We start from the raw sequence: 26,137 nt of genomic DNA, 5'->3' as shown, positions 1-26,137 counted from the left end.
AGCAGAACTCTCCATAGCAGAACTCTGAATAACAGAACTCTCCATAGCAGAACTCTCAATAACAGAACTCTCCATAGCAGAACTCTCAATAACAGAACTCTCCATAACAGAACTCTCCATAGCAGAACTCTCCATAGCAGAACTCTCCATAACAGAACTCTCCATAGCAGAACTCTCAATAACAGAACTCTCCATAGCAGAACTCTCCATAGCAGAACTCTAAATAACAGAACTCTCCATAGCAGAACTCTCCATAGCAGAACTCTAAATAACAGAACTCTCCATAGCAGAACTCTTCATAACAGAACTCCCTATAGCAGAACTCTCAATGCTAATTTGAGGGCTCCCGTATCGTGCCAAACTGTTTCTTTTCCAAGGAACCTCACACACCGCAAGTGAGCATCTTAACCACTATGGACAAGAGCCAGGCTGATCTGCATTCGTGGTTATAGAGCTTTTAACCTCATCTCTCATCCCACAACACTGCCTGTTACACTAACATCATATAAACCTCAAGACATTCCTACTAGAATCATAGATTCCACTGATACACAGAGAGACAAATACACAAGGCATTGGACATGCTCTGAACCCCCGGGCAAGGGAAACTAGCTGGAAGGATAAAAGAAGACAAATGCTTTGATTAAAAAAACAAACTGTCATTAGTTTGAGTTATTGGGAGTGAGAGGGTGGTTTGATGATGGACAGGCAACGAGGTTGGATCAATAGGCCATTCTGTCACAGGCTTTATCACAGCACCAAGAAACTGGAGCAGACAGGCAGGCAGCCGCAGAGCGATCGGTAGACAGACAGAACTACACCACAGACATTCACTCAGTGCATTAAGGAAACCAACCAGGCATGCACAACCACGAGGGCTTGATTACGAATTACACATCACAGACATTTACACACAACACAAAAGACACGTGGACAGACCGACAGACATGTGCTGCTGAACTGACTGATTGGGAGGAGGCTGGCTGAATGGGTGGCAGTGTTTGAAAGTTTTACAGGTTTTGAAAGCCAAGAGCCACTGATAACAACATCGGACAAAGCCCCTACTCTCCATGTCTCAAGCCTGACACCTGGTCTGGAGGGACCAACATTTTATTAAGGGGGTGAGGGAGGGAGCAGTTCAGTCTACTTGCCTCAAGCCTGCCCTGTAGTGAACAGTGCCTGTTCTTAGTGAATCTGTTATAAGTGATCATAAACAATCTATAAACATGTTATTAATTTTGCTATTAACAATTATACAATATGTTCAAAATAATAAGACTATTATATCCACTTTTGCCATTTTTTTTTTTGGTATTGTTTATAATCAGTTTAACAGATACCTAAACTAAAGTGCCACCGTGATTAGTACCCGTTGTGATGAGAGCAGCAGAACCCATGTGACACAGGCCCCCAGCAGCCAGCCTGATCGGTGTGACTTTGTCTCTGATTACAACAGTCCAGATGAGAGGTTTCCTGACCCACAGCCAGCCCATTGCACCACCCATCGCGGGATTTCAATTCGATGCTGAACTTCTTTCCTCACAGAGTGATTCTTAATGGCTCAGGGACTGAAGCAAGTGCTGTGCTGTAAACCTCAGCTGACCGGTGACATCTGAGATATGCGCTGATAAGAGCTGGCAAGCGCTGTAAACTGGGGAATCTGCGTCCGCACTTTGTCGTCTCGTGGAAATAATAAAAAATAAATTAATTTGTGGAATGCCTAAAAAGGGTCTGGAGTCACTCCAAGCTCTAATCCCACCGAAGGGGCGCATTATTTGAGCTTGCCTGGACCCAGAATCATCCTCTGCTATCTCGCCCTGACAATTAACAAATTCAATTACACATTATATTCAAATTCACATTGCCAAACCAAATTATATCATAACAAAGTGCATGACTGTACATCACCAGGACCGCTCTTTAGTGAGGATTACCTGTCCAGACCCGGTCATTGTGAGCTAAGGAGCACTATAAATAAACTAATACAATGAATGACTGTTTCATTTGAAGGCACGTTGTGCCAGTCCACCCCTAACCACAAGCCAGACAGGCTCTTGTTTTGGATCTAAAAGTCGTCCCATTTGAGCCCAACCTCTCAAAATTCTCCCATGTCTCTTAATAATTATCACAACAGAGAGCTACATTTCAAAGCAATAAATATTTTTTTGGGGTGGGTTACAAATATTTCAATGTCCAATTTAGTACTTACCTGAGAGAGAAGAGGAAAATAAATAGCAGAAAAGTTCAGGAGATTTTATGGTACTGGTACTGATATTGATACATAAATGAATTCATTATTTATCACCAAAAAATGCAACCCTGTGCTTAACTAAATACATATATATATATATATATATATATATATATATATATATATATATATATATATATATATATATATATATATTTTGGCTACCCCAAAACGTTTCCTTGGGTCGTTTGTTTAAACAATTATAATCCCCGACCGTTAAATTTCTTGTCAGTCAAATATGCATCTTGTTTCTCTCAAGCCTTGACTGTTTTGACATGTTCTTCGATTAAATTATAAACAAGCAGCCCGCTTGATGGTGAGGCTGGAGCCACTAATTTCCCTAATTGTTTGCAGTTGTCTGGGCTGCAGAAGGCCGCCCCTGTTAAAAAGTCAGTGATTACAGGTCTAAAGACTTCCTTTGTGTGTTTATTCAGCAGATAGGGTTCAAACGCTCACATTAGTTAAATTATAGATTTGGGTTGCTCTGGGAAGACCCGACGAGCACTGAACAGCATCACTGGCAGCACAGCACAGCCCCTATAAACATTTCAGATGGTGTGGGATTCGTGCTGGGACAGGGGCTCTTGCCTACTAGCTCTTTTCTCCCCGTCTCTCCGGTGTGTGTGATGCATGATCAACATTCTGACAGTCACTTTGATTGTCTAGAATACTGGGGGCACCGCTTGGTGTCGTCTATTGTGTCATCACATTATAGATCCCACTTTGTGTGTTTATATATATATATATATAAACTGATGCACAATGAAAATGCAGCAGTCTAAGTTTTACATCAATAGCTCATTGTTCACATACATAATGTTATTTACATTTTAAATAGTGAGCATGTAGGTGTGTTGATTGTTTGAGTAGTATTGTTCCTTGGGATAACAAAATACTGCGCTCAAGTCATGCGATTTCATAAAAATGTCAGGTGCTCAGTGTTTGGTATTTGAATTCAGTTAAAATTGTCAAATTTGTTTGACTAAGAATCTGTATAAATAGCCTTTCAAAATGACAGGATTTTAGTTAAAGCAAGAATTATGAAAATCGCCTAGTTCCTATCGCCATAATTGAAGGCGGCTTGATTGTGAGATAAGTTGCCTGGAGAATGAGATGTTCTGCTTCAATAATTAACAGACTAGTCCAGAGAAACCAGGAAACCGACTCTGAGAGGGACAGGGCACGTCCTGGAAGGCAGAGGGTCACCACACCGGCCCAGGACCCATCCATCTGAGTAATCATTTTCAGTGGCTACAGCGCGAGAAATTCCAGTAAGAAATAACCCGCGCATCAGCAGAATGACTGTAGCTCACCGTCTGCATGAAAATGATTTGCATGCTCGAAGGCCGTTCAGGGGTAACATGTCGACAGCTGAGAGAAGAAATTGCCATCTTCTCTGGGTCAGAGAACATCCAAGGTGGCGGCAGAGAGAGTGGAGGAGTGTTTTATTCACAGATGAATGCTGTTTTGCCCTGGACAGACCTGACCGAATACAAGGTGTGGAGACGTCGTGGTGAGCGTTCTGCTGACTGTTGTGTTGTTCAAGCCAACTGGCGGGGCGGTGGAAGTGTGATGATGTGGGGAGGAATCTCCTTTAATACAAGAATGCCTTTTGTGCATATTGAGGGCAACCTTACTGCTCAGCGATAGATTGACAAAGTCCTTGAGGCAACAGTTTTTCCATTCCTGCAAGCCAATCCGGAAGTGTCGATTTTCCAGCAGGACAATGCAAGACCATTGTGCTGGGATTACAATTGCACGACTTCAAGAAAACAATGTCCTGGTCTTACCATGGCCAGCTTTTTCTCCTGACCTGAGTCCAATAGAACATATGCGGGACCAAATCACCAGTGCCATCCACAGGAGACAACCGCAACCAGCCAAACTTCTCCAGCTGACTGCAGCTGCACAGGAAGAGTGGTGGAACCAGTCTGTCCAGAGGCTGATGAGGTCTATGCATCAACGCTACCAGGATTGTATTAATGCTCAGGGAGGTCATACTTGATACTAACTTTGTAATGTTTTCATTTTGATAGTGTGTCACATTTCATACTGAAAACTTCTCATGATTCTTTGATGTGTATTTTTGTTTTGGATTAAATCTATTAGACCTGAGTGTTGTGTTTCTTTTGTGCATCAGTATATAATATGTAGGTAGGCAGGTGGTGTCAGCTGGGTTGAAAGCTCACATTGTCCCATGATTTGAATGGAATGAGGAAGGCTGCTTAATGCTAGACATTTAGAATTACAAGGCACTCCAAGACTGGGGAAGACACATAGTGTATGGAGAAGAATGAAACAAAAAAATGAGCAGTTAAAATGACTTAAAGTGCAACACATTAACAGATATTTTATAAATGGATCTGTGGCAGGCTGGCGAGTGGATAGAGGCCCAGAGACAGACTGCAGTTCAAAAAAATAACTATTTTATTATAAATAAACACAAAATGAAAGGGCATAAGGGCCAAAACAAAGCAATTTAAAACACAAAAATAAAGACAAAAAGCAAAACTTACAAAAATAAATTTTTTCAGGCTGGGTAATGCCTTCACTGGATTCAAACTTTCCAAACAACCAAAAAACCAACCTGCTTCCTCAGCTCCCTCTTTCCAAATGAGAAGCAGAGGCCTCCTTTTATGTCAGGTGGCTGGGCGCTGACTGATTGTTAATTAACCTAATCAACCCCAGCCACCTGACCATAATAAACCCAGGCAGGTAGTGGAAATTAACCCCATCCATGCCAATTTAAAAGGGCAGAGCTTTGCTCTGCCACACACCTCCCTCCATGTACAACGTACACCGGCCGCAATCGGCCAACTCCCCCCCCCCCCCAAGAGTCCAATTATGTCCCTTGGGTGGGCTGTTATGGTGGGTGGTGGTGGGCGGGGTTGATGTCAGAACCCCCAAGCTTTCTTTGGTTGAGGGGGCCCCGGATCTCCAAGGTAGTACAGCGACGGCGGCCCGGCTCCCTCTGGTGGCTGTGACGGCGGCCCGGCAACCCTAGAAAACAAAAAGGAGACACCTGCAGTCCCAAGCGATGCGGAGCAGCAGGCAACCCCAGGCAATGCGAAGCAGCAGGCAACCACAGGCAGACAATCTCTGGCTCTCGGGACGGCAGCTCCTCCCTCTCTGGCTCCGAGAGCGGCGGCTCCTCCCTCTCTGGCACTCGGGACGGCGGCTCCTCCCTCTCTGGCTCCGAGAGCGACGGCTCCTCCCTCTCTGGCTCCGAGAGCGGCGGCGCCTCCCTCTCTGGCTCTCGGGACGGCGGCGCCTCCCTCTCTGGCTCCGAGAGCGGCGGCGCCTCCCTCTCTGGCTCCGAGAGCGGCGGCGCCTCCCTCTCTGGCTCCGAGAGCGGCGGCGCCTCCCTCTCTGGCTCCGAGAGCGGCGGCGCCTCCCTCTCTGGCTCTCGGGACGGCGGCGCCTCCCTCTCTGGCTCCGAGAGCGGCGGCGCCTCCCTCTCTGGCTCCGAGAGCGGCGGCGCCTCCCTCTCTGGCTCCGAGAGCGGCGGCGCCTCCCTCTCTGGCTCCGAGAGCGGCGGCGCCTCCCTCTCTGGCTCCGAGAGCGGCGGCGCCTCCCTCTCTGGCTCCGAGAGCGGCGGCGCCTCCCTCTCTGGCTCCGAGAGCGGCGGCGCCTCCCTCTCTGGCTCTCGGGAGCGGCGGCGCCTCCCTCTCTGGCTCTCGGGACGGCGGCGCCTCCCTCTCTGGCTCTCGGGACGGCGGTGCCTCTTTATTGGAGTGACTGGGGCATCTCCCATGTCTACCGCCAGGTAATTAACCACCACGAGGGCAACCTCTGGGAAGGACGCCGGGTGGTGTTGTTCCTCTTACTGTTCCCACCTCTCCCCATCTCGACGCCACAGCATGTTGATAACTATGGGGAGATTGTGGACGAGGTCTGCCTCAGGGTGCATCAACCAGTCCCAGATCTCCTGGGGCGGTGGTGAAGGTGGTGGTGCTGGAGGTAGTGGGGTGGCCCCTGATGCCCGGGGTGAACACGACACCTCTTCCTGGGCCTGGTTGTAGGGACATCCTGCCCAGTTGTGGCCGTCCTCCTCACACCGGCCACACCAGTTTGCCGGTGGCACATCTGGGCAGGACTGCCAACGGTGGTCCTCCTTCCCGCACCAGGAACACCAGGGGAAGAGGCTGGCCGGGTCCTCCAGCGGTGGCTGCAGCAGCTTACATTTCTTCAGCTGCTGCTTTTCCTGCCTTTGCCGCTGTCTGCTGTTCTTTCCCATAATCCAAAAAAAAATAAATAAGAATAATTGTCCCAAAAATTCCCCAAAAAATAAATAAATACTGCTCTGAGCCTCTAGGTGGCGCTATCCCGCTGCTGACACCATATGTGGCAGGCTGGTGAGTGGATAGAGGCCCAGAGACAGACTGCAGTTCAAAAAAATAACTATTTTATTATAAATAAACACAAAATGAAAGGGCACAAGGGCCAAAACAAAGCTATTTAAACACAAAAAGCAAAACTTACAAAAATAAAAATTTCCAGGCTGGGCAATGCCTTCACTGGATTCAAACTTTCCAAACAACCAAAAAACCAACCTGCTTCCTCAGCTCCCTCTTTCCAAATGAGAAGCAGAGGCCTCCTTTTATGTCAGGTGGCTGGGCGCTGATTGATCGTTAATTAACCTAATCAACTAATCAACCCCAGCCACCTGACCATAAAAAACCCAGGCAGGTAGGGGAAATTAACCCCATCCCTGCCAATTTAAAAAGGACAGAGCTTTGCTCTGCCACAGGATCTTTAAACTTTTCAATTAGTGACGTGCACAGAGCAGACAGAAGTTAACATCTCATTTGACGGATGGCCTGTTTACAGTGCCCCCTGCTGGGAGAGGTGCTGGCCAGCACTGACCCCTCTCAGCTCTTGCTTTTCTTCTCGCCCCCCTCTCTCTGCTCTTTCCCCTCTCCTCTCCACGTCTGCAGCAGCAGCAGATGACACTGAAAGCTGACTATCAGTTAATAATCGCTGTGCTGGTTAGCTATCTATTTATTTTATTAGTAATTATTGTGAAAGAGTGTCAAAGAGGTAGGAATGAAGAATAAAAACACGCCTCGGCCAAAGTTTAATTCGGAGAGGCTTTATTTTTCTTCACGTCTGAGCGATTCTCGCACATTTCTCCAAAGTTCATAATTAACTGGTAATTAGCTGGTCTCATCAGGACACCCTGCCTGCAGTCAGAGCTGTAAACAGAAGAGCAGCACCAACACCCTGCTAGACGGCTTATCAGCTCCATCAGCTAATCTTTATTATCAAAGGCTGGGTCTCCTGCTGCATGCACACACATGACTTACTTTTATCATCCCACCTGCAAACACACAGATCAGCGTCTTTCAGATGAGAACAAGCCATTTGTCTCGGTGGTGCTCACTTTAACCCCTTCGCTGCAGGGCTGAGGCGGGATTCCCTCGCACCCCAGACTGCCTGCCCTCTCCCTTGAGTCGGCTGTCCACTGCTCCGCCCTCCCCTCCACCCTTTGCTCTCTGCTCTCTGTCTCTGAGACTGTGGGTGTCATCCTGATCAGCTCTCATATTTCCTTGTTGAAATACACATCATAACTTCAGCTGCACATTGGTTTTAAGAGGCTCTCAAGTCCACCTTAAAAGGGGCCCTTCTGTGAGCTTGAGGGTTTGAAAGCAAACACTCCAGGTCTGCTTTTCCTTCACTGTAAACAATGCTTGAACACAAGTGAAGTGGGTTATTACCGAAGTACGGGCAATCAAGACCCATCACCCCCACAAGATTACACCTCAAATCAAACACAAGGGGAATGCTGCTCATTAATAAAGATCTGTGAGCTAACGACCTTCATGATTACTCACCTATCCAAACAGGGGCGTGACTCCCAACCCATTAACAACTCTGCTCAGCTTCTCCTCAGCTGCCATTAAACACCCATCAAGCTGTAAACCCCTGTCTTCTCGTTCCTAACTTTCTTTACTCTCCTTACTTGCATGGCAATGCCTCAGCGCATTTCAAACGCCATAACCCTGCAGAAAAGTTTACTTTAATAAAGCGTAGTTAAAGCATAGATAAGCATTGTAAAGCACAGAGTGATATGGAAAAGCAGATATAAAAACAGGGTAAACTATAGTAAATACATAGTATAACCATGGGAAACTGCAAAATGAATTTACCACTGTAAACTTTTTTAAGGAGTAGTGCAGTTGTGTGGCACAGGCAACTCAGTTTGCATCAAGTGGCATCCGAGTGAAGCAATGTTCATGGCAATGAAAAATTCAGTCCAGTACAGAGCTACAGAAAAACCTGAGCCATCCTGAGCCACCAAGCTAGAGAGGAAGCAGGGCAGGGCTGTCAGTAACCACCAGCATTGTAAAGTGATTTATTTGTATACATAGTTTTTGCAATGGAAAGACAAGACAGTGAATGGAGTTCTGAGGCTCTCAGGGTGCCCCCTCCCTAATAAATGGCACCTCTGTATTTTGCCTGTTGTTAAATGACTTACGTTGTTCTTTAAGCTCTGAGTTCCCTGTATGTAGTTGAAGCATGCTTTATGTTTAATAACAGCAAATGTGGACGGGGTTTGAGGACCTGCAAGAATGCTTGAATACAGGTCTATAGAAATATGCTATCTTGGTATCTATACAGCAGGTGATATGAGTGGAACGGGCACAGAGGCTGAAGGAATGTTATCAGCCAGACGATCGGACCCTGTGGAGCCACAGTGAGCAGCCTGCACACCTCTGCACAGTGATCTCTAATTAAGCATGCTGCATCTGCAAAGAGGCCTTTCTATAGTACAGGTGTGCTAATACATAACACTGTCATACTGAGCAAGAGCACACGCACTGACACTCACTGACACACAGACAAGAGAAGAGTAACACAGTGACACACACACACCCTGACACACTCACACACACACACACACACACACACACACACACACACACACACACACACACACACACACACACACACACACACACACACACACACACACACACACACACACACACACACACACACACACACACACACACACACACACACACACACACACACACACACACACACACACACACACACACACACACACACACACACACACACACACACACACACACACACACACACACACACACACACACACACACACACACACACACACACACACACACACACACACACACACACACACACACACACACACACACACACACACACACACACACACACACACACACACACACACACACACACACACACACACACACACACACACACACACACACACACACACACACACACACACACACACACACACACACACACACACACACACACACACACTGACACACACACACACACACACACACACACACACACACACACACACACACACACACACACACACACACACACACACACACACACACACACACACACACACACACACACACACACACACACACACACACACACACACACACACACACACACACACACACACACACACACACACACACACACACACACACACACACACACACACACACACACACACACACACGCTGACACACACACACACACACACACACACACACACACACACACACACACACACACACACACACACACACACACACACACACACACACACACACACACACACACACACACACACACACACACACACACACACACACACACACACACACACACACACACACACACACACACACACACACACACACACACACACACACACACACACACACACACACACACACACACACACACACACACACACACACACACACACACACACACACACACACACACACTGACACACACACACACACACACACACTCACACACACACACACACACACACACACACACACACTCTTTCTGTTAAACTCACCTGACAGAGTAAAGCGAGCTGTTAGGCGAGGCCATTAGACCTGTTATAGACACTGTACAGCAGCAGAGTGGAAATCAGCAGTGAAGTTAAATGGACATAGCTGTGCAGATCAACTGCAATTAAAAATAAACTCTGAGGAGCTAGCCTACAGTGACTGAGACAGGCTGATCATTCCTAGCTGTTGGGGATGTTTCATTGTTAGAGTGTGTGTATGCGTGTCTCTGTGTGTCTGTGTACGCTGGGGTATGACAGGAGTGGGATCAGCTGGCTGTTGCACTTCAGGAACTACAATGTTCCTCTCCAGAATGGGGGCAGAGAGAGAGAGAGAGAGAGAGAGAGAGAGAGAGAGAGAGAGAGAGAGAGAGAGAGAGAGAGAGAGACAGACACACATACATACAGCAGACCCACATTTCCCTCGGGAAGTTTGGATGCGTTTACACTTCCAGTTTTAAATCACAGAAGGTCTGTACCTTTAAGAAAGGCTAGAGAGGCCGTTTAAGAGAGCAAGGAGGAGGGGGAGAGAAGACCGATAGTGTAAGAAACAGAGAGAATACAGATAGCAGCACAGACAGCATCTCATTGTAGTGCAGCAGCTCAGCACTGCTCAAGTAACTGAGTCTGCTGTGTGGATACGGGCTGGCTCCCAGACACCAAGTACTAAATAAAATTCAACAAGCTGGTCTCTGCTTTAAGAAATAAAATCAAATAAACTGCTCAATATGGCCCCTGCTGCCCTGCCCTGGACAGCCTGTGGTGAGAGACTTAGACTCTTATAGCCCACTGGCTGCTGGGTTTAATTTCACTGCATTGAATGGTTTGGGGGGCAGATGACTTTCATTTCAAGCCACCATGTGCATGCAGAAGCCCTTTTAAAAACTGAGTCAAGAAAAGATGAGAAGCCCCTGTGCATGCAGAGGGTGGAAGTGTTGGGGTAAAGAGAAGCTTGATCTTAGATATCACCAGGACCTGGGAACTTTAATAATACTGAAGCAAAGCTAAGTGCTGTCCTCTGTAAGGGCACAGCACTCTGCTGGGTTTTCTGCTTAAAAAGCACAATTTAGCATAAATAATAAATGTGAAGAAAACACATGAGAGATTTGAGAACTTGCCAGCCATCAACTAATTCTACATAATTAAAGACGATGCGATCTACCCAAAATTAAAAGTAAAAAAAAAAAAGGAAGAAGAGAAGACACGAAAGTACTGTGCTGGTTTTGACGCCTCACAGCAGCAGGACCCTGCTGATGCTGCTTCTCCATCTCAGTCCTGAGCACATCACAATCCAAGAGAAGAACGAGCCCTGACCGGGCCTGACCCTGCTGATGCTGCTTCTCCTTCTCAGACCTGAGCACATCACAATCCAAGAGAAGAACAAGCCCTGACCGGGCCTGACCCTGCTGATGCTGCTTCTCCTTCTCAGTCCTGAGCACATCACAATCCAAGAGAAGAACGAGCCCTGACCGGGCCTGACCCTGCTGATGCTGCTTCTCCTTCTCAGACCTGAGCACATCACAATCCAAGAGAAGAACGAGCCCTGACCGGGCCTGACCCTGCTGATGCTGCTTCTCCTTCTCAGACCTGAGCACATCACAATCCAAGAGAAGAACAAGCCCTGACCGGGCCTGACCCTGTTGATGCTGCTTCTCCTTCTCAGACCTGAGCACATCACAATCCAAGAAGAAATGCTTGTGCTGACTTTTCTCATCTATTAATCAAGTGGTTTTCCAGAGCTTGATTAGTATTAATCTTGGACTACCTTGCTTAAGGTAATGTTAAGTAATGAAAGCTTAGTGCTTATCAGGGTTTGTGAGATGAACTGTAAGTCTGTAAATCCATTAGAACACCCTGTGCAAAGGCTTTATGCGTACAGCAGGTGGTGAACTCTACAGGTGGACTCAGAGTCCAGCACACTGGCACCACAGGGGCCTCAGCTTGATTAACCCATGACCTAGAAAGGCTGTATGCTGGGAGACCACCAGAGCCCATTGGACAGGGATTTGAGACAAAAGTTAAGCTCCTGTCTGACAGAGCCTGGCTAATGATTGGACCCGAGTTAGTAAAGAGTTTCCCGTTCTCTGACATGGGTTAATATTGCATTTTTGACACATAATTAAACAGATTAATCAATAACACCATAGTGTTATGTTATGGCTCTCTTTGCCTTCTTAAGGAGTTTTAAGTGATCTTTGCCTTAAAGAACTGTCAGGCACTGGGACAAACAATTCAACTTTTCAGGTTCCTATTTTTCTGTGATGCCGATGCTGTAAGAAGCGTAACAAAGAAGTCACAAAAGAATGTAAGACCCAAGCTTTAAAACCATAGAGAACTGCAACAAAGAAGGCTGCTCTGACACGATGGGAGTTACATTAAACCAAGGGCAGCAATAGAGAGATTGTGGTCTTTACACTAGCCTCTATTGGGAAGTATTGGGACAGATGATTAATAGCTGAAAGCCTGATGGTGGGGCTCCAGTCCTCTCTCTCTCCACATACCTTGGTATCCTTGAACAGATTATAGTCCCGTCTTGAAATATACAAAAACACAAATCATCTGCAAGAGATTAGCACTTTAGTTTAAGGATTCGATATGAAGAATCAATAAAGCATGGCTGAATGTGTTATGAATAGGGCATCTGGTTTTCAGCTTTTATTCATTTCCTTTGTCTGTGCTTATTTTTAGCTATTTTCAAGTTTTATGTTGATCGTTTTTTGGGGCTTATACTGTATGAAATCATTGTTTTTGGTTCCTTACCAAAATGCACAATATGTTTAGTGACGCGACACTACTTGTATGCTTAAGTTTTACCTTCTTTCCTTTGCTTTCTTCCGCAATGAAATCCTTATGGTCACAGGACATTCTTCTGGGATTTTTGTGTGTAGACATTTATTTTACATTTCGCCACAATTTGCAATTCTGTTTTGAATTCTCACTATCTAACTGTAATGCAAGTCCCTGCGAACAAGTCTTTGAATTGTAATCTCGTTATAAATCTCGCAAGCAGAGTCTCCAATAGAAATGTAAGAGTTTGCTGCCACTCAGTAGTTAGGGCGGGTTTAAGGTACTCAGAAAGTATCAATGATAGACGCAAGTCAGGAAGGAGGGGCATTGTCCAACTGCCCTGGGAAAGGTAATGTGTTTTTGTTTTTTGTTGTAGGTTTTAGTCAGCCTGAATTGAGTAATCATTTCCAATGTTCCAGTGTTTATTGGCTACACACCGATTTCATTTGTTTTTGTATCAGGGGTGTTTTGTTGTTTTTTATCAGAAGAAAATGAGAAGCCCTAGTTAGAAAGGATGCTATAAACATTCATAATAACAGACTGTAGCAACCTTACATGCATCATGTATTAGAAATCATATAACTACTTTCTAAAAGTTAACATTACTAGCTTTACACTAGTAATGTGTAACAATGTGCTGTGAATAATTATCATCAGAAGTATAATAAAATCTTTTAAATATGTTTTATAACGGATCCTTAAATTTAAAGTATAACTGAGACACATTATTAAGCTGAATATTATACATTTATGGCCTGTACATGACCCCACAAAATGCTTATTGGATGTTCCAGCTAGTGTATAATAGAACCACAATAGCAGCTATAATAAAGGGATGTCCTATTGCTTTTTATTTTATTTCAGTGCACACAGTGGGAGCTGTGAGTAAATTGGGCAGACGAGCATTTAAGTTAAATACTCATTTGATAGCTGCAGGCTCAGAGCTCACATTGAACCACACATTAGCAGAATTAGCCAATTTAAAACACTTTAAACAACCCATTACATTACGGAAAGAGTTCCAATGAGGCTGCAGTGAATTGCAGTATTGTGGTGCTAGCAGAAAAGCTCTTGGAACTGTGTACTTACTATTTGCACACAGCCAGGGAGATAACAGAGCTGCTTATGTCACGGACCTGATGAATCGGTATCCTTGATAAAGTTCCCCTTTGTCTGTGCCAGTGAGAGGCCGATCTCCTTGATAAGTGTGAACCTCAAAGCATTCACCAAAGCTTTGGCCTGGAGATGATATTATTTCTCTTTTATTCTCTTCGAACAAACAGGTGTTACGAATGGATGCCTGGCTTCCATCAGTCTTTGGCATGTACCCAATACAATCCATGCCATGGAAGTCACCCAGAATAATCACCCACGATGCACTGCTCTGCTGTGTTGTGCTGTGGAAGGTCATGACAACTCTGTGGACATTAAAGAGGAGGAGTGTTCTTACTAATGTCATGGATACCTTCCAAAGCATTCTAGACTGGCTAAACTGTTGCTGCTGACGCTAAGAGGTTTTCAACTGTCCACTAATCAGAGATATTTAGGGCACTCCCAGACCTCCACAGATCTCCTCTGTGTTGGAAACATATTTGAATAGGCCTGGTTCCTCCTGGATTGTGGATGGAATATATCCAGCCTCAGAGAGAGCTCTCTGGGCTGGGCTTGTTTGTGTTGGTTTTGGAGCCCTGGCATCTCCAGCTGTCCTCTTTACATTTAGTCCCAAGTGGAAAGGAAACCTGCTAACTGGTAGTTTAACCAGAGACACACAAATGATGGCTTGTGAAACTCCTAGAAAAAAGCTTTGCTCACAGATCGTTTCTGAGAAGTAAAGGGGCTTTCATTGTCGCCCTCTCGTAGCATCTTAACAGAAGTGTAGGGTAGCTATGAAGGGAAGGTGTGTTTGCATCTTGTCTTTCTTGGTTGAGCAAACGCTAGTGGAACATTTCTGTGTACACTTCATAAAGTATTCATTAGAGCTGAATGAGGCTATTTATAAGTAAGGAATAATTAGCACCATGTGTTGTTGTGTTGAACTTCTTTTGCTGTTTGCTTTTCTTGGGATATGCAGATTTTTCAAAAGGTATTATGCCCATTGGGATGAATCTGACTTACAGCACAGGAAGCAACAGCAACAGTAAAATAAACAAGAAAAGATCCTGTAAGTTCTTCAGCACTTGACCTGTCATAATATTGCTAATACTGCAAGACGTGGCAACATTAATATTAAAGACCTGGCTATCAGTCCTATGATTAGAATATACAGTGAAACAGACAAGGGTCCAAAAACAAAATGGGACATTACTAGTCAGGTGGCTCTAATATTGAAGGTCAGTTGACACTGAAGTCAGTGGAATCAGGACTGTAAAAATACAACCCTAACTGGGCTGGCTTTTCTACCAAGGGGACCTCTAAGCAAGGCCTCACTGTATTTTCTGCTTAATAAAAAGGCATCCTGCTTATCTGTGAACAGCAGAGAATGGTAGCACAGCCTCATAGCAAGAGCTCTTTCAGGCTAGTCCCTGCTGAATGCGCTGTTGATCAGCTTCACGGTGTAATAGGAGGCCAATTCCAGGAGGAGGCGCTGTCTATCACAAAGGACTCTGCTTTCGCACAGGCCCCTTCTTCCAATCACTTGTGATCTGGGAATTCAGAAGCCAGCTGATCACAATCAGATGCTGCAGTCCTGGCTCAGTGCAGATCAAATTAAGACAGAGAGAGAGTGGTGTTATTAGTGTGTGCGTGATTGTGTTCACTGAATTGTGCACACATCACTGAGACTGCATATATCAGTCACTCTCTGAGGGTGAGAGTCGGGACATGGGATAGATATTTAGATTAGGGCATATGAAAATGGGATGAATTACAAACATGGAACAGTTTCTCAGTTCTTCCTCTGCTGTGACCTATGTTAATACTCGTGTGGTACCAACAGAGGTGGCACCCATTCAGATTTGCCCATTACCCACATTGAGTACTTCAGTTTCATGCTAAATTCTTCTGTTGTAATGCAATGCATTGAGCAAAAACCTAAAAAATGATTTGTGCTTGCTTTAAAGCAATGTTTAAACTTAATTTTTGACTCACATCTCAAGCTTCTGGGCCAGGACTCTCTTGTAAATGAGACCTTTGTCAAGCAAAGCTAATGTACCCATTTCTTTTTAGAACGCGGCAAACATATTTTGAAGACACGTCTAATTTAACTTTCTGTATCGCGTTTCCAGACCGAAGTGTGCAGTGCACAGGAGTCACTTTACAGTCTGGTCTTTTGCAGAGAAAAAAAGTTTGTTACAAAAACTCCTAAGAAACAACTTAAATGCCCTTAACGCCCTTCAAATTAGCACCCGGAGTTGTTTATTCCTAGGTTTGCAACATAATCATTTTCTCTCCCTCAGAGCAAAAGCTTTAAAAACAATCTCATTGGGTTTGTTTTAATTATTATTATTTTTTTTTTTATTTGCCTCAGAATGAACAGTTTTGAATGTGTGGTTGTCCCGATCCATAACAAACTATAAACTGTATTACTGAGACTCTAGTTTGTCAACAGAACCCTGGAATGGAGTGGGGTTCACTGTCCAGGAATGGACATCATAGTAGAAGCATAGTGTAGTTAAGCCTAGTAAAAGCAAAGTTAAATGGTAAGGCTCACATATGCATGGAAAAGCACAGCAAAAGCCTGGTAAACTTCAAATGCAGAGTAGTTAACTTTTATAAGAGTAATCCAGCTAGTTAGAGGTTTGTTTTGGTTACTGTTGGCCTTTGAAATCTGCAAACATAATGAAATTGTGTGAAAGCGCTAAGCAACAAAAAAAAAAACTCACCAGCAATGCATTCTGGCTACTCTCCACATTGTGACATACGATTATCGATGTTTCTACCTGCCCACAAGCTGTTTCTAGATAGATAGTGCAGCAATATGCACATTCAGAAGAAGAAATGTGGACATGTGTTTGCTTTCTTTTTTCTTTTGAATATGCAATTCTCTATTATTAATATTTATTTAATATAACAGAAATAACACCGGACTGTGAATTACGAGTTTTTGGTCACATCAAGGTAGGTCTGGGTGACATTACATACCAGTAGAATGGCTTTGGGTTCAAGCTAGCAGCCCAGTTGAGACTAGAGCATGCTTGGTTATGATGGCAGTGGATAATAGAGTATTTTTACAATCCTACAAAAAGGAAGATACCAGTAGAGGCAGACATGCATCTGTATAATAACCTGGAGCTGAGCTGAGGTGGTCTCTCCTGCTTTGTGCACTCATCAAAACCAAAGGTGCTTAGTGTGCTGAGACCCTGAGTCTTCATAGATACAGCATGCACCTCCTTTACAAGGGGCTCCTGACACCACGCATACACGCGTGCACACATGCACGCACGCTTGCATGCACACTCACACGCACGCACCCTCGTACACACGCATGCATGCACGCACGCACGGCACTGTACAGCAGGGATGTCTCTGTCACTGCCTACACACAGGTTGATGCGTGGGCATTTATGGAACCTGGCCAACTTGGGGCATAAAGATAAAATAGAGAAATTGCCAAAGATGTCTTTAGCCCGGCCAACCTGAATGGGTCTGATTGAATTGCTTTTTAGTGGTGTAACAGTGCTTTGAGAAATTGTTATTATTTCAAGCTGCAACCAAAAGCGGTTGTGGAGAAATATTTATTTTGTTTCAGTTTCCACATTATGATGTGTTAATTCAATCCAAATAAATATTGCTCCACTTTCACTCCTCTTTATTGCAGCCTATCATTTCCCAAAGCACTTTTTGCCAGCTAAAAAGTTAATTAAATTGACCCCAGCATTTGCATGCAGAAGCCAGTGCATTTCTGAGTGGAGGGAGAGGAGGGGGGTTAACTAGACATCTACTGTTACAGACTCAATGCAGTTTAGCTAGGCAAGGCAATTTATATGAGATTTGTGCTCTGTGTGCTTCACCTTGTCCCTGTGCCTCACCATGCCTGCACTGCAACATACTTGTGCCAAGTCTGCAGTACACTTTACTTCCTAAGCTTTGTCCAGTACAGCTGAATTCTCTTGACACCGTTTTGAAGGAACGCTGACGCAGGGCGAGTCTCTCAGCTGGCAATCCTGAACATCCGTCATGCGTGCAAATTAATTACTCCTCACGTGTCAACAAGCACAAGGTTCTTTACATGGCACAGCCGTGTTATTTAAAATCATCCGCATTAAAAATTAATTTGTGATGTGCAGCTGTCTGCCGGGGAATATGAGGGCACTGTCATTAGGAAGGGATCTGCAGCAGAACGTTTTCTTGCTCTGGCTGGTGGAGGCAGTCACTTAATGTTGTAATGATGCCCCCAGGCGCGACTCAGAGGCTCAGGGAAGGAGCTCTAATGGCAGCTTCATTATTAAGAGCTGAGTACTGCTGATCACACATTCACAATCCCATGCCATCCCACTCACAGCAGGATGCGCATCTTCTGCCTTTGAGTGGCATTGCACCAAGGCTTGGCATCAAGGTTATTTTTGTACACGTTAAATAAATGCAGAACGACTCAGGATGGGCGTTTGATCTTAATTTTCCCCACCAGAAATAAAGCTCTGTGTGATACTATGTGTCTTTGCAGTCAGCAGAGCAGAAACCAAGTGCTGAGTAAAACAAAGAACAAGATTCTCTTGCACTCCTTCTGTGTTGGTACTAAACAGATCATACTAGCGATGTCTGCCCCCGTGCCACCTGCGACTCGGATTCATTAGCTAAGACACATGCTTTTTTCGTCATTCACTGTAGCGTGCTGAGGTAATATGAATGTGTTGTTTGTGATGTGATTGTATGTGATTGATTGCAGGTGTAATGGATAGTGTGATGCACCGCTGTTATGTATTCTGACCCTTGTCGGTGAAGCTCTTGAAAGCTCTATAACCTGGTTCTTCTGCACAGCAGTTTAGACGTTCGCTTGGGGAGTGTGTGGTCGTCGGTTCGGTCTCAGTCTCCTCCAGTTTGCAGATGACTCACTGAATGGATACATGGATAGCAATGTCTGATGCCAGGTTTATATCAGAGACAGGGAGGGGACGAGCGATCAAGCTCACTTAGAGTCTTGTCAATCGGGACCCTTGCTTTGGAATCATGTGGCCGTGGAGGGCTTCAGAAGGATTTGCTTCACCATGCCGAGTAAATGCTGTGACAGCTGCCAGCGATCCTCTGCTTGTTGAGAGCATGCTCCAGTCAGGTTAACTGCGTGTTCATCCTCTGCTCACTTCAGATGAGTTAAATGGCTCAGCTTTGCTCTGCCCTGCTTAATGCATCAGTCCTGTTCGAGTTACAAGGAATCCCTTCTTGAGCATTAGGGCCAGCATGTCAACACAGATTTGTGATCTTTGAGAAGCTAATTCCCTAGGATTTACTTCTCTGTCCTATTGAGAGTCCAGGGAGGACAAGTGTTAAAACACAATTGTGATTTCCGTTTTTGTCTTTATAATATCACCTTGGATTGAGATCTCAGAAAGCCTGGCTAGAGTTTCTTCTTCTTGGCTTGTGATCTACTCAGGAAGTGAAGCGCTACAGTAGACAAGGTGAATTCTGTAACAACAACAACTTCTACTGTTAGTAATACTGCTTACACCACCTCCAGAGAAAAAAACGAAGCTTCCCTCTGACATTGAATCCCTTTCCAGGGGGGCTTGCGATGACACACACTCACTCATCAGCCATGGAAACACTCAAAACACAAAGTCTAGCAACAAACAAGCTTCAAGACACAAAAACACATATTCGATCCAAGACAAACATTTTAATTTGGGTTATCGAGTAGAACTGAACTGTAACTGCAGAACACTGGAAATCTTTCAGCAGCTCCTAGATCACCACAGGCATTCAAAGCGATGCCTTTTTTTTCCAGGTTGTTGAAGTGGCAGCAGTGGAGACATTGTCAGAGCTGGTGCTGCAGCCATTCTGCAGCAATTCTTAAGCCATTATCACGACTCTGAGATGACAGTTGTCAGCAGTCGTTACCAGGGAGTAGGGCTGATGGCATCTCTGCGGGCTAGCCCAGGGCAGCACACCTGTCACTTGTGGCACGGACAGGCTGCGTGCACCATCGTGTGGTGGACAGAGGTTGCTCTACAAAGCAGCTTGAGATCCATTCGCCTCTGCTTTGCCATAGGCATCTGCGTGAATACCTCTGTCTATTGGACTATGATCTGGACAGATCTCAGAATGATACCTGTAAGCAGAAACAGGCCTAGTTGGTACCTCTTGTGTTTGTGATCCGCTCTGATCTCAAGCAGCTAAGCGGTAGCAGGATCCGATGTGGTCAGCACTTGATTATTACTTAATTGATCACACAAAGCTTAGCAGGTTTGTTTCTGGTCAGTACTTTGGACACCAGCTGTACTGCAGTGAGAGGAGTGGGATCTGGGGCTCAATAATTTTCATTATCAAGGAAACAAAATGAACATTGCCTGTAAGGAGGCTTGCACTACACATCTGGGGACCGTGTAAAGAGAAAAACACAGAGTGCAATTATCAGGAGTGGGCGAGCTCTTTGATTCATTCATTAATAGGGAGCAAGGTGGCTAATGACAAATCCAGTTTACTTTTAAAACAATTTAGTCCCCGGGAGCAGAGGGGAGAGGTGTTGTATTAGAAGGATGTGGCTTTCTCTCTATTTTATTGCATTTCTGCGCAGGCAGGGACCACCAATGTCTCAATGGCAGGGCTGGCTGTCTGAGCAGTGCTGCACTGATGTGGTTTAATGGGACAGGAAAATAGGGAGGCACTGCTCACCAATAGCTGGGATTCCTGGCTCAGTTACTAGCTGCTGCTTCGTGGAGTCTGGAGGGGAAACCTCACGTTCAACTGTCACTAAGAGTCTAGAGTTCTGTGAGTCTGAATGCGTGTGAGTGCAGACACTACAAATCACTGGCACTGAGACTCTCTCATTTTAGGAAGTGAAAATAAAATAAATGTCTGTGTATTTTAATGGTAGGCCTATATAATGAATTTAACGCCTGTTTTTTTTTTGTTGAAATGTCACTCGTTTGGATTATCTGATCTTGGTGTGTGTGTTGTGGGGAGATGTGTATTTGTGGTTATGGGGCTGGGTTTATTTTGATTAATGAGATTTGGGAAAGCAGCCGTTTTGAGTAATGGCATTAAGGTTGGGTTGTGATCTTCTTATTGAAATAGCCCCCCATGGTCTTTAACACCTCCCTGGAGTCTTGAGTCTGGAATGCAGCCCTGAATCTGGGATGTCTTACCGGACTGATGCATGAACCTTCACCTGGAGTTTCATTTAAATCCTGTTTTGCTTAATTAAATAATCATGAGACTGTTCTAGTCTGTTTTTCGAATCAGGGGTTGAAGTTTAGTCCCCAGTTTCAAAAACTTTTTATAAAGAAGACGCAGGTTTGTGCTGAAGAATCATTCCTTCCTGCAGGACACCCAGAGAATCGAGTTCAGTGTCCTGGGAGGAGAATTGACCTGTGCTGCGTGACTGGCAGTCTGTCTGTCCGGCTGCTAGTCTGTCTGTCCGGCTGCCTGGAGCTCTCTGGCTCTCCCATGTGTAACAGAACAATATGGGGTTAATATACCGCGACTGCTCACTTAGAGGGGTGGAACTAGCTGACAGTGTTAACCCTTTACATGACTAACTTCATCTTATTTTTGTCTGGGGTTGTTGGGTGAGATCAAGTTCATTCTGTGTGTAGCAAGGGCATTACCTTGCAACTGATGACGATGTTTTTGACAAATGTCAATATAAATTGGGGCTTATTTTAAGATCCATTGCGCTGATTCTGAAGCTGCTTGCCGGGGTGCTGCCCTTGCATTGAGCTGATTCTGAAGCTGCTTGCCGGGGTGCTGCCCTTGCATTGAGCTGATTCTGAAGCTGCTTGCCGGGGTGCTGCCCTTGCATTGAGCTGATTCTGAAGCTGCTTGCCGGGGTGCTGCCCTTGCATTGAGCTGATTCTGAAGCTGCTTGCCGGGGTGCTGCCCTTGCATTGAGCTGATTCTGAAGCTGCTTGCCGGGGTGCTGCCCTTGCATTGAGCTGATTCTGAAGCTGCTTGCTGGGGTGCTGCCCTTGCATTGTCTGATTCTGAAGCTGCTTGCTGGGGTGCTGCCTTGGTCATCTTGCTCAAGGATAACTTAGGTGAGAATCTTGAATTCTTAAATATATCTAAAATTGTGTGGTCCAATGGTTATTGAATTCTGAAAAGCTGATTCTGAAGCTGCTTGCCGGGGTGCTGCCCTTGCATTGAACCATTGAGAGGTGCTTGCTGGGGTGCTGCCTTGGTCATCTTGCTCAAGTTCAAATCCTAGTTCAGCCACTGACTCATTGTGTGACCCTGAGCAAGTCACTTAACCTCCTTGTGATCTGTCTTTCGGGTGAGACGTTGTTGTAAGTGACTCTGCAGCTGATGCATAGCTCACACACCCTAGTCTCTGTAAGTCGCCTTGGATAAAGCCATCTGCTACATAAAGAAATAATAACTGCTATCTGCTTTAATAAACAAGACTTGTATTGATTAACTGTCTCAGAGACCTTTCCTACAACATTAATTAATTAATTATTTAAGCTGACCAAATGGGTGATCCCTGTGCACTTGAATAAATGATTAAAATAACTTGTTTAGGTAACACATGGAATGGTCCTGTCTGCATTCCCGGGCTCTCCTCGGAGTACTGCCGGCTCCCAGAGCGGGATACTGCTGCCTTACCAAAAAGATGCTGCGACAGTGGCAAACATTCCTCTTCAAAGACGCCATCGCGACGCTTTTTGTTTTAACATGTATTTACTTTAATTTCAGGTGAACCCCTTTAAGAAGCATTTTTAGTTTTCCCATGCCTTTGTTATAGTTATGCTATGCATTTGCCATAGTGTCCATGTTTTTTAATATGCTTTACCATACCTCTCTGCTTTACCACAGGATTACTATGCTTTATTATACTGTGCAAGACTTTTACCATGATCAGCTTTAATAAGTGTGCACAGTGCCAGACTTTATCATAGCTGTCAACAATTACAAAAACTATTACTGAGACTAGTGATAGGTCTCCGGCATGTGTGTATAAATCAGACCGGGAATACATCAGCGACCGCTCAGCTAGGCATGAATGTCAATTTGTGGTTATGTAGCCACACTGTTTAATTAGTCTAAACTCCTTGTCCCCTGAATGAAAATAGCTGATCAAAAGTGGTCTGTGATCGATGTGGGGGGCGTAGGTCCCAGCAAGGCTGCTGTAGGTCTGGGGTGAGGAGTCAGGAGCCAGGCACACATGGAAAAATGGGAGAGGGGGGAGTGTGGCTGAACCAGGAATGTGAACCCCTTTAAGTGTGCGTGTGCGTGTGTGTGTGGGGGGGGGGGTTAATGGAGAATACCATTATTATCCCAGTGTATTGCCCTGTGCTCCCTAGCAGACCACCGCAGTGCCAGCGATGGCAAAACAACACATCTGGATCAGAAATACTCAGTGGCAAATCCAATACTGACATGGCACTACAATGGATCAGCATTGTGTATTAGCTCACTTCTTATATGGAGATTTGAACAGGTTTCCATTGTAGTACAATTGTGGATCCTGCTGCACTTCCTGGCTTATTGAGTACCAACCACGTTGGAATTCAAGCTAACCAACAAATCCTGTGCAAGTAACTTTCCCCTGCCTATGTTAAGGAATCTCATAATTTTACTGACTCTCCTAAATTATCAATAACCAGAGGTTTATGAATAATGGTCGCACCTGTGTACAACTATACAATTAAAAGTGTGTCTCTTAAGATGCATTGTCCCTTTCTGGTCTTGTTCCTAACTAATGCTAAAGTCTTTAGTTTTCTCTTTGAGTGTTCCAGACAGCCAGGGTAAGTAATGAGGCCAGTACTTTAACAGTTCAGCTGCAGCTGTGTGTTCTCATTGGGTGCAATGACTTGACAGAATGATGATAGGTTTGTGTTTCATGGCAGTGGGTTTTGGGTGCTGTTGAAAGCAACTCTATTCCTCTGCAGTCCCTTATTGTCAGTTTTTGGCCTTGGAAAGATGTTTAACAAACCCTAAATAAAGAATGAGGATGTGCACAGTGAATCTCCCTGGCCTCTGCTTGACATTCCCCTGAGTCTCTCAGCACAATGATGGCTTTCATTGTGTCCATTACACCATGGACATGTGGCCTCCAACAGATTGCCTGACATGCTCTCGTTTGTGGGTTTTAATTATAAGCAGAGAATATTTACTGAGGGAATCAAACAGTGAAAAGCATCAATGTGTAAATGGTGGTAAGGGATGTGGAGCTGATGTTTTTGTGTGTTTATTTAAAAGGCATCTCATCCTCATGCTGGGGCCTCTTCCACTGTATTCATTACCCGCCTCTCCACAAGGGTGTCGCTCACAGGCAGGGGCTGCCTTCTAAAACCCATTGCACAGATTTTTGGCAGGGAAAGAAATTCTCATCTAACAAAGTTGCCCCTCCCACAGGACCCTGCCCAAGCCTGATTGTGATGACGCCAAAAGAAATGCCATGACAACCAGAACATTACTCTGCTCATAAGGTTAAAAAAAGAGATACAGTGATAAATAAACACCAGAGTTATGGTTTGGGCCTTGTCTTGTGCGTTGAAAATATTATCCCGTCTCAATCTGCCCCTATGTAGGGTACAAATAATGAATTCAAGTACTAGTTGGCATTTTTCATGCATGTTAAGTAATCCCTGACTAGCTCCGTTGGCAGAGCACGGGACTCTGAAGTAGTCGTAAATCCATGTGTTAGGGGCATGTGTTTTCTTTAATTTTCAAGTCCTTTTCGCTGGACTCAGTTTTACAAAACAGAAGTGTCACAGTGGTCTTAATCATGAAAATAATGTGAAGAGGTTAATATAAGCTCTTATATACAATGCTAGATTCCCACATGGAGCCAAGAGGTGCAGTGTGATAATTCAGTGAAATGCTGTGCTGTGCTTTCTTGGGGAACTTGGTTCCAATCCAACCGATTCCTTTCTTTATTTTCAAAGAATTGGTTAGTTTCCTATATAATCAATCTAAAAAACAAACTCTTCCATGAAAAGGAGATGGTACAGTGAGCCAATTCACCAGCGTGATGTGCAGTTCTTCCTTGGAGTACTGGGTTCAAAACTTCTTTCAGTTTCAAAGAATTGGTTATTTTACCTTATAATCAGTGTGCCACTCACCTTTCCTGTGAGAGCTGGTGATGCAGCGGGTTAGTTCACAAACACGTTGTGCTTTGTTAATTTTTCTCCACTTGCATGCACAAATCTCTTTTAAAGAGTCTCACTGTGTGCATTCACTATTCTATTATGGAACGCACACAATGAGACTCTTTAAAAGGAGAACAGTACAGCATGCTATTCTCACTTTCATGGAAAAGCCTCTTTGTCTATATAAGACATGATCCAATTCTTTGAAAATAAAGGAAGGAATAAACTGGGCTAATACTTCTAGGAGGATTGTAACATTTTGAGACCTGTAGTCTTTATTATTATCTTTTTTTTGGTTCTTAAAACACTTGTTACAGGTGTTCATTGCCATCGATTGGGACTCGGTGGTATTGATGAGGGAAAACAAGGGAAGGGCAGCTTTGATACTTGTTTTTGATTTCAACAAATACCTGCCAACAGGAAACATGTTAAAGGAATTACTTGACATCTGAGTATGTGCACAGCCCTACATTATATGATTTTATATCAGAGACAGAGAGGCTGACAGAGGCAGGTCGCTTTATGAGTGCAATGAGAAAAAGAAAGAGAGGGTTTTTAAATAAGATAGTACACAGTTTGAGAGCTCTGCTGTACATAGAAGGAGGCACAGTTTTGGACAAACTTCAGTTTACTTATTGGATGCATTTTATTTTGAACAACAACAACAAAAAAATCTAAAACAGCCTAACAATGCACATAAGTTAAAAATGCATTATCACTTAGTGATAACAAAGACCAGATTGATTTACATGAAAAAAGGACCACTTAGCAATCATATAATCCTCATTCACATTGCTGCTGATGCATTAATAATCTTCATTTTACAAAAGGCGGCGGAAAATTGTGCTTTGTCAAGAGGCACTACAAGAAACAAATATTTTTTTGTTTGTTTTCTTTAAAACTTCTTTCCCAAACCAGATAATATGGCATGACAGATTATGAATAAATAGACATTATATGTATTATAATTCATGAAAGAATGCGTGTCTCTCTGTGAGTTCCTGCGCACGGCTTCACTTCCAA

Source organism: Polyodon spathula, chromosome 11, assembly GCF_017654505.1.
Source record: "Polyodon spathula isolate WHYD16114869_AA chromosome 11, ASM1765450v1, whole genome shotgun sequence".
In the NCBI taxonomy this organism is placed as follows: Eukaryota; Metazoa; Chordata; class Actinopteri; order Acipenseriformes; family Polyodontidae; genus Polyodon; species Polyodon spathula.
This window is presented reverse-complemented; position numbering follows the sequence as displayed.